We start from the raw sequence: 15,288 nt of genomic DNA, 5'->3' as shown, positions 1-15,288 counted from the left end.
ACAAGCATATTAAATAATCACTAATATCATTAGTAATAAGAGAAATCCAAATCCAGACAATATTGAGATTTTATTTCACAGTAAATTGAAATGGATGACAAAATATGAGAGTGGTCATTACTGGAAAGGTAATGGATGCAAACTGATGCATTATTATTAGATTCATGAATTGGTAGGATCAGTGTCATGTTGGCTGATTGTCCTTTGTGCTTAAAGAGAACCAAAATGATACCATGATGTTAGGATCAAGGTCCAATGTGTTTCACTGCAAGTGATTAAAGCAGTAAAAGATCAGGATTACAGGATACTTTCTGAAGTCACTTCTGTTCTCAGATAGAAGAGCAACCTTCCAGGTAAAGGATCTTATTAGGGAATATTCTGGAAAGAATATTGCCAGCAATGGTCTTCTATCATTGTCACAGTGCAAGCTATTTTCTTTTCCTTTATGAAGATGGACTTGAAAGGCATCCTTAAACTCTTGGGGGATAAGCTAATATTTCTACATAATCTAGAGTATTTCAGTCAGCTTTTGTTTGAGCACTGGATCCCCTGTCTTGGAAATCTCTACTGGAATAGAATCAACACTAGGTGCTTTGCCAGATGGATGCCTAATGGCATTCAAAGCCTCTTCTTCAGTTATAAATTCACTTGGGGATTGACTTCAGCCTGAGACAATGGTTTGAGCACTGATTGATAATGATCTGTTGAGAACACTTTGTAAATATGTTCATCCCATCTCTCCAAGAACATGACCTTTTCACTAACCAGTGTAGCTACATCAACACTGAGGAGCTGAGATACACTATAATACCCATAAATAGACTTCAAGTCTTAGTTAAAGTTCTTTGGATTATTACAATCAGCATAAAACTGAATTTCATCTGCCTTCTTACTGAGGTAAGAGTCCTGCTGATGAAGTAAATGTTGCTTTCTTAGGGACAAGTACTGTTGGTGAACCCTGTGGAGTTCTTAGTTTTCATTTAACAACTTCTGAATTTTCCCATCATTTTTGTCAAACTTGATGTTTTCAACCGTTCTGACTCAGATGAGTAAATATGGTGCTACACACCAAATCTCTGAATGCTGCCTACTTTATTTCTGATCCACTGCTGCCAACTGTGTGTTGACTCAATTCTCTTTCCAAGTTAGCCACAAATTGTTTGTGCATGGAGAAATATTCTAATCTGATTAAATTAAGTCTTCTGGTAGTTGTCTTGCCTTAGGGCTGCCTTTTTTTTAAGCAAATATTTAACTTGAAGAAAATAAGTCCATGAACCAACTTTGTCACTCTCACATCTTGTCTGTCTCTTTTCCTTCCAATGACATAGACTTCCAGTGTTTATTGTGAGGGTGCATTCATGAAAGCTTATTGCATTTTAGCAAATGGAAAACAGTATTGGTGATGGGAAGGTCATAGGATGTACAAGTCTTCAGTAATAAGTTTCTGATGCTGTTCCTATTTCCAGTTCCATTTTTCCCAAGGACTTCTTGTCATGTCTAATAGTCTGAGTCAACACTGGCATTACAGTTACCCCAAATTATAAGCTTGTCATCTTTTGGCACATTGATGATGAGGGGTCCAGGTTTTCATAAAATTTTTCTTTGACCTCATCAGAGTCCATGATGAGGGCACATTCACTGATGATGGTGACATAGCATTTTCCTGTAAGTTGCAATTGCATTGCCATGAACATGTAGTTTATTCTTTTTTGCTGGGCATATAAGCTTGTTGACTAGATTAATTATTTAATATAGTATTTTATTTTTCATCAGTTATGTATAAATAATTTTAACATTCATTTAAAAATTTTTTCCTTCCTCCCTCTCTATACCCCTCATTGAAAAAATTAATTTGAAATGTTACACATGTATCGTCATGCAAAACATTTCTATAATATTCGTATTGTGAAAGAAAACATAGATTCCCCGCCCCAAAAAAAAGAAACCTCAAGAAAAACAAAATTAAAAAGCATGCTTCAATTGATTCTTTCTCTGGAGATGGATAGCATCTTTCATCAAAAGTCCTTCAGAGTTGTCTTGGCTACTGTATTGCTAAGAATAGATAAGTCATTCACCGTTGATCATATTACAATGTTGCTGTTATTTTGTACATAGTATATTTCCTCTGCATCAGCTCATTCAACCATTCCCCATTTGATGGGCATCCCCTCAATTTCAAACTCCCTGTCACCAGAAAAAGCTGCTATGAATAGTTTTGTTCTAATAAGTCCTTTTTCCTTTTTCCTTTTACCTCTTTTGGGATACATACCTAGTAGCGGCATTGATAAATCAAAGGGTAGGCATGGTTTTGTAGCCCTTTGAGCAATAGTTCCATATTGCTGTACAAAACTGTTGAATTCATTCACAACTTCATAAAAAATTAATGTCTCATTTTTCCCACATCTCTTCTAAAATCTGTCTTTTTTTGTCAATTAGGTAGTACTTCAGACCTGTTTTAATTTTCATTTCTCTAATCAATAGTGGGTTAGACCATTTTTTCATATGTTATATATAGCTTTGATGATTTCATCTGAAAATTCTTCATCTTTTGATCACTTATCCATTGGGAAATGGCTTTCATTTTTACACATTTGACTTAGTTCTCTACATTTTTGAGAAATAAGGCCTTTATCAGAGAAAATTGTTTCAAGTTTTTTTTCACAGTTGCTACTACTAACTATATTTCCCTCCATCCTATTTCCCCCTTTTATTCTTTTCTCTCTCTCTTCTTTTACCTGACCCTCCTAAAAAGGGTTTTGCTTCTGACTAGTTCCTTCCTCAATCTGCCTTCCCTTCTGTCAACTCCCACTGCCTTTTCTTGTTCCCTTCCCTTTCAACTTTCCTGTAGGATAAGATAGACTTCTATTCCCAACTGAGTGTGTATTTGATTCTCTCTTTGAACCAATACTGATGGGAATAAGGCCCACTTCCCCCACCTCTTTTCTCTTTCCCTCCATTGAAAAAGTTTTTTCTTGTCTCTGGTCTGTGAGATAACTTCCCCATTCTATCTTTCCTTTTCCTCTCTTACCCCTTAATTTTATTTTTTTAGCTATCATATCTTCATATTCAACTTGCAGAAGACAGTTCTTGTGAGTTAACAGTTTTCTTCCTATGTAGAAATGTACACAAATTAGCATTAAGTCCCTTATGATTTCTCTTTCCTACTTAGCTTTTTAATGCTCTTCTTGAATATCATAGTTTAAAGTCAGATTTTCTATTCAGTTCTGTTATTTTTAATCACGAAAGCTTGAAAGTTCTCTATTTCATTGAATATCCATTTTTTCCTCTGAAGGATTATACTCAGTTTTACTGGTTGCAACTCAAGGTCTTTGTCCTCCAGAATATCATATCCCAAGCCCTCCAATCCAATAATGTAGAAGCTGCTAAATCTTATGTTATCCTGATTATTGTTCCTTGAGAATTGAATTGTTTCTATCTGCTTGAAATATTTTTTCCCTTGACCTAGGAACTCTGGAATTTACCTATATTATTCCTGGGAGTATTCATTTTTAGGATCTCTTTTAAGAGGTGATTTATAGATACTTTCAATTTCTATTTTGCTCTCGTTCTATAATAACAGGGCAGTTTTCCTTGATAATTTCTTGAGAGATGATATCTTATGTTCTTTTTTTGATCATGACTTTCAGGCAGCCCAATAATTTTTTAGTTATCTATTCTAGATCGTTTCCAAGTCAGTTTGCTTTTTCAATTAGCTATTTCATATATTCTTCCATTTTTAAATTTTGTTTTATTGTTCCTTCATATCTCATAAAGTCATACTCTTCTATTTCTCAATTCTAATTTTTTTTAGGTTTTTGAAAGGTAAATGGGGTTAAGTGGCTTGCCCAAGGCCACACAGCTAGGTAATTATTAAGTGTCTGAGACCGGATTTGAACCCAGGTACTTCTGACTCCAAGGCTGGTGTTTTATCCACTACGCCACCTAGCCACCCTTCAATTCTAATTTTTAAAGAATTATTTTCTTCACAAAGCTTTTGTACCTCCTTTTCCATTTAGCCAATTCTACCTTTTAAGGAATTTTTTTCTTCAATGAATTTTGGTTAAAGTTGGGCTCTGTTTCTAGGATGAAGGGTGTAGTATTCTAAGCTTCTGGGGTTATATGCAAATTGTTTTCAGAAATATTTCTAGGGACCTATAAGTTTTCAGTTCTTCTAAGGTATTATGATACATAAAGAAAGATGTGTTTACTACTTTCTTGGTCTGTGCTGTGATCTGTGAGTGACCACAGCCATTCTTTTCCATTCTGGAACTGTGAGGAGGATCCCTGGTCCCCTGCAGCTGCAAGTTGTGGTGTGCAGGTACTCCCCCCTTGTCCTGGAACAGCAACCCAGGACTGTGCCCCAGATCCATGTACGGGCAAAGCAACAAAATCCTGCCACAGTGCTGACAAAGAAACCCCTGTAATCTCCTTCTGACTCAGTTCCCTGTGGGACCAAGAACACCAAAGTGAGTTACAAATGCTGTTGATACAGTGGCTCTTAAAGCCTGCTCCAACGACCAGGTCTGTGCTGATGTTACCTGTGCTGGAGTGTGCTCCACTCTCACACTAATGCAAAAACTTTCCAATTGTCTTTTTTTAAGTTGTTTTGGAATGCAAAATTGCTTCACTCCATCCTTTTATGTGCTCTAGAATTTATTTAGTCATTATCTAAAGGTATTTGAAGATGTTTAGAAGAGAGCTCAGGTGCATTTCTGTCTTTACTCAGCCATCTTGGCTTCACCTGACTAGATTAGTTTTGATTGTGAAACCTACTGGGATTTCATGACACTCCCCATCACTGTAACTACTCCAGGAGAAAAAAAAGACATGTATCCAGCTCTGACTTTGGTTATCTAATCTTCATTTGCCTGTCTTGTTTCACTCAGGGCTAATACCTGGATGTGAGATCTGCTGAGTTCTCTTACAATAAGAGTTGTTCATTTTTCAGATATCATGAATTTCGTGTTGCTCACAAGTGTGTATGCTTGTGTTGTACAAATATGTACCAATGTTGAGTTCACAAAAGTTTTTGTACATTTGTTTTGTGTTTTGATAGCAGGGTTGGATTCCAACCTACCATGATAAATAGGCCAAGATCTAGAGATGCAGGCAATTTTTAGGGCACCTTTTTCTATCCTAATGAAGACATTAGGAGGTAAGCAGAAAGGTCCTTAAAAAAAGACTGCTCAAACACCCAGGCTACTGCCCAACCCCACTGTTGCTTCAGGTGAGTGTGATTACCTTATGATCTGCACTTCTAGCTCCCAGTATATAGCATCTACTGCTTCATAACCTGTTATTTTTTCAATAGGACTTTGAAGAAGATAAAAATGGTATTGGGTGATGTCTTTTAATTCACACAAAAAATGGTAGAGTTATGTGAAGTCATCAGCCTCACTCCATTTTTTAGAGTCTTCAAATTGCAGTGGCAAGACTACTCAAGATGACTGACAATGGCTCAGAATGCAGTGTGTGATCTTGGTATATTTGATGTCTCTGTGTTCCACAATACCTGCTTCTGTCACCTTAATGACTTGTTGGTACAAATTGTTCACGTTCACTTATTCCATTGGGGAAGACTTCACATGTTGAGGGTAGACATCCCCCAATTTACCAATGAGTTTGAGGCTTCTTGGCTACCTTCAACCTATTTAGTCTATCCAACAAAATATTTTTACCAGATTGTGGCCACTGTGCATACTATAGTTTCTTGGAAACATAGGTGACAATTGGGTGACAGGTGGATATAAAGGTAGAGAGCATCCCTGAAAAGAATTCAGCAGCCCTCACACTAGAGGTACTAATCTTGCCTGAACACCTGTATCCCCCTCAATGTTTTGTAGGAATTGAGCTAAGTTTTTCCTGAGTTGGTTGTAGGGGTTAGGGGATACACAGGGTAAGGATTTCTATATTTCATTTTTTCTCTTCTCTTTTGATTAGCTGTCCCTTTGTAAAAATTAACTGATACTAATTGATAAAAATAGAATGAGGGCGCTATGTACTGGGTCCTAAAAGTTGAGGGAACACACGTGGTGGGGACTCAACCTTATGACTGTAAAAACAACCTCAAGCCTACTAAATTTCCTGAAACCTAGAACTCCTACCTCGCTCTAGGATAGTAAGCCAGAACCTTAGAAAAGGTTTGGTAAACTGGAGAAACATTCAAACAGGAAGGCAGCCCAGATGAATCTAGAGTTTAATAGTATTCTTCATGAGATTTGGGGGTTAGCAATAAATATTTTCCTTAGAAGCATGCTTCCAGTAATCTCAAAAATTCAAATGATTTGTTTCAGATGAAAATGAGTAAGTATGATATCGTATTGGTGCATATTCTTAGACCCCATAGGCTATCAGAACTATAGCTCCCTTCCATTTAGGACTCCCTAGAGTTTGCTTCAAGATAGAAGGACAGTTGACTCTGCAAAAGAAAGTGAATGCAGGCTGACTGACATTTTTTTTTTCAATAGATTACCAAGCAGTCAGTCTATGGATAGGTCTACTCAAGTTTCAGACTAGAGATCATATGAGATTACTAAGAACTAGTGCTTAAGAGTAGATTTATACAGTCTCTGTTCAAATGTAAAACCATCATCAACTTTTCAGTGGATTTCAATTTTCTTCAGTCCAATAAGCATATATTAATTCCCTACTTTGTTTAAATAAGATATGCAGTTAACATTCCACTAAGGAGGTGAGACACATATTATGAAGGACAACAGTGCATTAGTATTTCATTAACTTAGTTCAATAGGCCCATCCTGTACTGATTCCATAACCACTAGAATGGCCAACATGTACCATTCATACTGAGTTCCTGCCTTCCTCCCAAAGAGATAGGCCAGGCACGTACTTCTTATTCTGAACCCCTGCCTTCCCTCTAAAAATACTCTCTCCAAGGTCATCCTAGGGAGGATATCACCTTGTAAGACAGTGATAAAATCCCCAGTCAGGGTCATGAAGCTTGGCTTTTCCATCCCGTGGGAACTTCCCTATTACATTGACTCCAAGGGTGGGGTGAGGGTGGAGGAAAAAGGAAGACACACACAACACACAGAGACACACACAGCTTCAAAGTATCTTTCTACCTGGCTTCTATGAGTTACATAATTTTCCTTTCATGGTCTAACCATGGGTCACCCAGCTTTATGGTAACAGTCCTGACTTCTACTCTGCATTCAGTAATGTGAGAACTGGGATAGTATATATAGGATTAATCTTGTTTTTAGCTTAAAGTCTACAAAAGCTGGGCTGTTGAAAGGACTGCTGACCAGCTTATTCTTCTATGAGTCTTGGTAATATAACTGCCTTTCCTCTGGAACAGTAAGTCTCCAAGTAATCATTGCCTGAGCTTCTTAATTTGAACTTGAGTCCTGATTGACTGGTCTGGCAGATTACCCACAGACACAAATAATTATACTTAATATCCACTGGTGCATGATAAGTACATTAAAGAAATGTAAAACAAAGCTCTATATGAACTAAGAAAAAGAAAGCCTTTCTCCTCTGAACATATATATAGAAACTTTTTACATAGAGCCTTACATTTTAGTTGTCTCAAACCTTAAAACACAGGAAGAAATTCAATATGTAAAGCTGTGGAGGAGGAGGAATACTGACAATAACATCAGCAAAAAACATAGAGACAGGAAAACATAGGGCATATTTGCAGAATGATATTAAGAGCTGGAGATAAAAGAGAGGCAAAACAATGCCTAACCTCAGTCTAATGTGTACTATGTTCAAGCAAAATAGTCTGAAAAGGAACCTATCTTCTGGTTTGGGGAGACCATGAATGGGGGACACATGAATTTAGATATTAATTGGCAGTTAGTGAAGAGACAATAAACATTTCTGAACAGTCATTATATGACTAGACATACCCATCAAAAGGTTAGGTAGGTGGTAGAGTGGATAGAATGCTTGACCTAGAGTCAGAAAGACCCAAGTTTGAATGCTGCTTCACACTTATTAGTTATAACTCTGGATAAATCACTTTACCTGTTTGCCTTAGTTTCCTAAGCTATAAAATGAGCTGGAAAAGGAAGTGATTAAATCACTCCAATATGTTTGCCAAGAAAACTCCAAATGGGACCATGAAAAGTTGAACATGAATAAATAACAAGTCCATTAAACAGGTCCTTTATTATTCAGTGAAGTTTCTTTCAGATTTAAGATCTATGAAAGCATCGTTCCAAAAATTTGCCAAGTTTATCAAATATGTTTAAAAGGATGACAGGGGGTGGCTAGGTGGCATAGTGGATAAAGCACTGGCCTTGGAGTCAGGAGTACCTGGGTTCAAATCCAGTCTCAGACACTTAATAATTACCTAGCTGTGTGGCCTTGGGCAAGCCACTTAACCCCATTTGCCTAAAAAAAAAAAAGGATAACAGAGAGGACCTAGTTTCTCTATATTTTCAAGTTTTAAAGTGATGATCAATGAGAAGTAGTGGGAGATGTTCCAGAGTGGAAATACCTGCCTAACTTTTCAGATTCTGCAAGTAGCTGAACCCTTTTCCTCCATGTACCAAGATGATTGAGAAGGCTAAAATTTTTAAGTAGAATGCAATCTTCTTAAGTACAGACACATATACAGTGATTCTTCCCAACAGATACTGGATCCCTAGCTACCAACTGTGACTTCTTACTTTTGGAGTGGGAATTTTCTAATTTCCACTGACGTATTATAACACAAGAAGGATTTGGTCTACTTCTTGCTCTTCATTATCACTTCCAGACCCTTTCTCTATAACTGAAAAAATCTCTTTTCTTCCATTTCACTCCACTTATTTATTTCACCCTAACCAGATCATTGCTCCAGGCATCTACTTGTCCAAAGATAATTCTTAGCTCTCTATTTTTGGTTTGCTTTAATGTTTTTATTGTAGTATATTTTATCCTGCTTGCAAAACACACACACACACACACACACACACACACACACACACACACACACACACACACACACAGTATTTCTGGATGAATCTCAGTCTGGTACCTGATATTCTCATTTACTGAACTGGCTCACTCCAAAACCTACTCACTGAAAAAAAATAAAAACCCTACTCATTGGTAGTTGGAAGGAATGGGGGTTCTCAGATGGAAGCCCTTGTTGGATGCTATAACCAACTCTCAGGGATTTAGAGAAAACTCTGGTATATGTATAGGGAAAAGATTCCTACTACTCCCCAAGGTAACTTTTAAACCTTAATCGTGGACTTTCCAATTATCCAGAATATAGTCTCAGTGATGCCAGTAACTACTAAGCATAAGCTTTAATTTAAAAAGAAAGCAAAACAGGGGAGCTAAATGCCACAGTAGACAGAGCACTAGCCCTGAAGTCAAGAGGGCCTGACTTCAAATGTGACCTCAGACACTTTTTAGCTGTGTGACACTTAACTCCGAATTGGCTCAAAAAAAATAGAAAGAAAAATGGGGAGATGAAAACATAACAGACCATATACAAACATAGTTCACACCGTTCCATAAATCCAAGCAATTTCTGTGAGGAAGAGTGACCATTTACTTACAGAATAATAGCACTGAAACAATGAGTAAAGAAATCCATTTCTCTTAGGAAACGCATAATGCATTCCTATAGGACTTGATCTCTTTAAGGCACAGTCTTTACTGTGTCACATACAGGGTAAGTTCAGTTCTCTGCTATCTGCTCCTTTTCTAAAGTTCAAAGTTCTCCTTCTAGGCAAAGCATGTCTCTTCTCATTATCAGGACACAGAAGGGTCAAGCTCTTTTCACATCCAACTGTCCTCAGCAGGGTATTAAGTATCTGCTGGTCAAGGTTGTATGGGAGCTAGCTCAGAAAATCTCAAGAGCTGATTGTCAAATTTTCAAGATGAGAATTTTACCTTGGAACCACTAAACCCCAACAAATCAGAGTTTTATATTGTTTGATTGATTTCCTAGATTTAATTAAGGTTCAGAAAAAATATTAATAATTCAGATTAAATTGGAAAATATATCAAACATTTTTTTAGAGAACTGGTTTGTTAAACATTAGCCAACTTAACACTGTTGCTATGGTTTCTCATTTTTCTGATTTCTGACTTTTCATTTTCTGCCTTCATGTTTTTTTCTGATATCCAGTGTCTCAAATTAGGAACTCCTCCTGAGTAATGTCTCATCTCTAACTCTGGCTAAAATACCATAGAGTGCACAGTTCTAGCATGTGCAGTTGTATGCATGTTTTTATAAGTATATGTACATATATGTATGTATATTGACACAATTTTCCCATGGTTCACAAACAATTTTGTGACAAAATTCCCAACTATATTTTTTTCAAAAATACTAAAAGTTTTCACATGCAAAGTGATCAATGAGCAATAATTCCTTGTAGGATCTTTATTTTCACTTTGAATTTTGCCTGTGAGAGATACTGTTCTTTCTGTGGTCTTCTCATGGTAACTTGTAGCTCCCCTCAAGGACTTTTGTCTGATGGACTGTGATTCTATTCAGGCTAATTTTTTGTCACATATACAAGTATATATTTTTCCTTTTAGCAAACAAAATGGTCATATATTAAAAAAAAAAGCCCAGAATATTACAAACACACAAAAGATAAATATTTTTGTATATGAATTAGTGAATATCTATTATGTACCATTTACCTTAAAAATGTATATAGTAGATTCAACATGTTATTTTCATAGCTGCTCTGCTCATCTATACCTTATTCTGAACTTCATGTTCTTTTTTGTTTGTTTTAAATGCCTCAATGACTCTTTTTTTCTTTCTTTGGTTTTTTCTTGGAGGGAATTGTAACATTATTACTTGTCCCCTTCTCCAATTCTTCAACCTCTAGCTATTTAGCAAGTAAGCCAGGCAAGCAAAACAAATCCACATATTGTCTGAGGCTGTATAGGTCTCACTGAGACCAAGTGAGTCCATCTTGTCTTTGTGAGGAAGTGGGTAGATTATCCTTTGGATTTGTGACTGGTTATTGCATTGACTAGAAGTTTTATGCATTTTATATTTGTTATTGTTTTTATGATTCTGCTAAATTAGAATGTTAAATTTAGAGCTGGAAGGGACCTTGAAAACTTTTGATGCTATGTCAACAATCATTATTCAGAGAAGGAGACTGAGGTACAGAGAACTTAAATGATTTGACAATTGTTATATAGCTAGTAAATGTTTGAGATTTGAAATTATCATCCTAACTCAAAGTGCAGTATCTCATTCACTTCACTAAACTACCTTCATTTTGCTTCAGTATATACAAGTCTTCCAGGTTTCTTTGACACTATTCTTTTTTAATATGCTATCATTTATTGAAATTAAAGTAATAATTATGACTTAATATTAATAATATCCTTATAGAATAGTGATACTATATTAATATACCATAATTTGTACATTCATTTCTGAATTAATAGATACTCCCTTAATTTCCAGTTCTTTGTCACCATAAAAAGAGTTGCTATAAATATTCTTGTACATGTGAATTCTTTTCCATTGAATATGATCTTTTTACTATATAGGCCTGGAAATAGTACAAATGATTAAAAGAGATACACAATTTAGGAACTTTAAGGGGTATATGTTTTTTTAATTAAATCTATTTTATTTTTAACATGATATAAAACAAGCATTTCTATAACAGTAGAATGATTGTACATGAAACTGCAAAACTATTACATACAACTTACTATTTCTTTTAAATATATATAAAAAGTATCATATCACTATCTACCCCTCCAATGTAACAGAATGGAAGAACCAATTCACAGTTAATAACAGCTTCTATATGTCTACATATTTATACAAATAAATACAAATCTAAATATTTGTCAAAATGTAAATCTTACCTATAATTTTTTAATAAAATAATATCAAAAGATTTTTAATTATCTATGCATCCATATCAATTAATCTATCAATCTTCTTAAAGTCCTTCCTTTTTTTTTTAAAACTTGATTGTAAATTGGACTTAAGTGAGCTACAGCTGTATGAAGTTGACAGCCTCACTCTCTCTTCCAGAGTCGTTACAATCCGGTAGTAAGACAAAAGCAATGATGACTGAAGATGACTCAAAACATAGTACCCTTTGATGGCTTTTGTCGTCTAACCAATTGATTAGCACTCCACAGCACCTGCCTTCACAGTCTTCATGGCCCATTGGAACAAGCTGATCACATTTACCTATTTTATTAGGGAAATCTTCAATTTCTTGGGTAGACATCCCTAGCAATTCATCATTGTGGTTGGGGCCCATCAGATATCCTCAACCTGGTTTTGTCCATCTGCTGAGATAGTTTGACAAGTATGGCTATTGTGCATGCTACAGCTTTTTGAAATCACAAGGAAGAATTGCATAGCAAGTGGACACCAATGTGGGTGAGCAGCCCTAAAAATAGTGTGGCAGTCCTCAAATCAGAAATACTAGTCTTCCCTGAACACCCCATATCACCCAAACTCCTTCCAGTGACTATCCTTTTACTTTATTTTTTTAATTTGGTTAAATTTTCTTTTTTTGCCTTGTAAGATTATTGTTTAGGATTAATAGTCTCTAATTTTAATGCTTATTTTAAAATACCATTATTGAATAGATTGTCTTTTACTGTTTTCAGTAAAATATGCATAATATCTCTTTTTCTATATTTTCATGAGGTTTCAATGCCATAGTACATCTTCCACATAGAACCTGAGAAATATGTACATTACCTTCTGTTCCCTCTCAGCAGTCACTGAAGAACTAGAATATTAAACTTTATTCAGGTCCATATGCCTTTTTTGTCTTTTTGTTAGTTTAATCTAGTTCTGAAAGTGTTATAATGAGGACCCCACCTGTTATAGCTTACTTTATGATTTTCCATGAAATTCATTTAGCTTTTTCTTTAAGTACTTAGACATTATGCCATTTGGTATCATTTTCATATTTATTCACTGTATAGTCTGCTATTAAGCATAGTATAGTTTCTCTGTTTTTCTTTTTTAATTTAGCATATTAACTATTATCTTCTCTGAGATCATGATTGCCAACATTGCTTTTTTTAATTTCCCCTGTAATTTAGTAGCTTTTGCTCTAGCCCCTTATTTTAATTATTGTAAATCTTTAAATTTGCTTATTATAAAATAACATATGCTGTTTCTGTTTTCAAATTCATGCAGTTGTCTTCTGTTTTATAAGTGAATTCATTCTATTCACTTTCATGGTTGTGATTGTTCATTTCTCTAAAATTTTCCTCCATATTTTCCTATTTATATTTTGCGAAAAAACATGTTCAATTTAAGTAAGCAATGATTTCTGTGATATGCTTGCCCGTAACTGTCCTTCTTCTGTTCCCTTTGCCCAATTTCCAATTAGTTACCTTTTCATTTATTTAATTTCCTTGCTTTGCTTTTTTTTAATGATACACTCTGATATTGGTTTGTTAGTATTGTCCTGAATCTACCTTCCGTCTTAATCCTCACTCTTTCCTCTCCCTGGTATCACCTTTCCTCAGTTGAGTAGTTATTTCTATGCCAAAATCTGTGCATTTGTCACTGTACTTATTGTTCAACTTTCCTTTTTCAGGTTCAAATAAAAGTGAAGTTCATCCAATACAGGCTTCACCTCTGGCTTACTCTCCCATGCCCCATTTTTATGAAATTATAAATTAACCCACCTTTCCTAATTATTGCTTTTTCATTCTTATTTCTTAAGATCATTCACATATTTAAAAAAAACCAACTTATCTATTTTAATAGACATTATTATGGTAGAATTGTGTGAAATTGTCAGTCTCGTGCTCTTCTAGAGTCATCACAATCCAGTGACAGAACAAAAGTCAAGATGACTGGCAATGGTTCAAGATACAAAAGATGACCCAGGCATCTTAGATGTCTAAACAGTTGCTTATCTCTTCACAGCATCTGCTTCCATAGACTTCATGGTTCATTGGAACAAGTTGATCATATTTACCAATTCTATTGGTGAAATTTTTATTGGGGACACTTTAGATAGTATTATAGTTGAAGCATTAGGGTTCTAAGGGGACACATTGTCCATAATGAAGATGAATACACTGTATCATCAACGTCCCTTTCAATTGGTCAAATGCTTCTTATGATTCTTATGTTTATATTTTCATCTCAATTCTGAAGTTTTCATTGGAAATGTTGAGATATCCTTCATTTCATTAAATATCTATTTTTTTCCATGTAAGATTCTATTAAGCTTTGACAGGCAAGATATTCCTGGTTCTTAGTCTTTAATTTTTTTACCCTTTGAAATATACTATTCCAAGATTGCATCTTCTTGAAAGAAAGAAGTAGTTGCCAGACCTTATGTAATTCTAATTATGGTAATTGAACTTTTTTTCTCATTGTTTGCTGTAGTTTGTCTTTGACTTGGATATTTTATTTGGAAATTTTTTTGAAGGATCATTTTCAGCTTTAACCAGTAAATTCTTTCTAATTTAACTTTGTAGTCAAGTAGAAAATTTTCATTATTGACTTCTTGAAATACTGTAATCAGCCATTTTAAAAGAATTATCATTTTTAGGTAATCAGAGAAGTCTAAGAATTTCTATAATCTTTTCTTTTATGTCAACTTTAAAAAAAAATTAAATTAGGCACCTTATCTTACCTTTTTTTTTGTCTGATTTTATTCTAGTATTTCTTACTTTCTCATAGTGTTACTGATTTCTGTTTGGTCTATTATAAATTTCCTCGGTATCTATTACTTGGGTAAAATTTTGTGTCCTAGAGTTCTTATTCTCATTTCAGTTCTGTGCTCTAGTTCTTTCATTTTTCTTTTCTTTAGATATCACTTTCATTTAGAATAGCAAGATTAAATTCTTTCTCCATTTCTTCCAGGAATTGTAGTAAACTGTAACACAGCTGTGTTTTAGATAGATACTGTGATCTTAATTCTCTTCTTCTGGATTTGTATCTTTGACATCACTGGATCTAAAAATTGTGTTGTTTTTTTAATCACTGGCATATTGTTCCATTTATTCATTTTTCTAGTCTTGTTTTCTTAATTGAGACTTTGAACAAAGGTCAGCCTCTGTGTACTTCAAGAAGGAATGACATTGCTTTATTTCAATATGATGTGTATTATCTAGATACCTGACTTTTTTCCTTCAGATACTGAAGATTTTCTTCACAGAACATAAGAAGTTTATGTCAGTGAGACTTCCTCCAGCTTTCATTCAAGTAGAATTGGATTAGAAATCCGAATCCAACAATGTGTTAATTATAAAAAATTCACTTGTAAAGATTCACACAGAGCAAAAATAAGGAACTAAAAAGTCTATATCCTTAGGCTTAGATTTTTAAAAAGC

The sequence above is a fragment of the Macrotis lagotis genome, chromosome 2 (assembly GCF_037893015.1).
Source record: "Macrotis lagotis isolate mMagLag1 chromosome 2, bilby.v1.9.chrom.fasta, whole genome shotgun sequence".
NCBI classification, from domain to species: domain Eukaryota; kingdom Metazoa; phylum Chordata; class Mammalia; order Peramelemorphia; family Peramelidae; genus Macrotis; species Macrotis lagotis.
The sequence above is the reverse complement of the archived record's forward strand: the minus strand, read 5'-3'. Positions refer to the sequence as shown.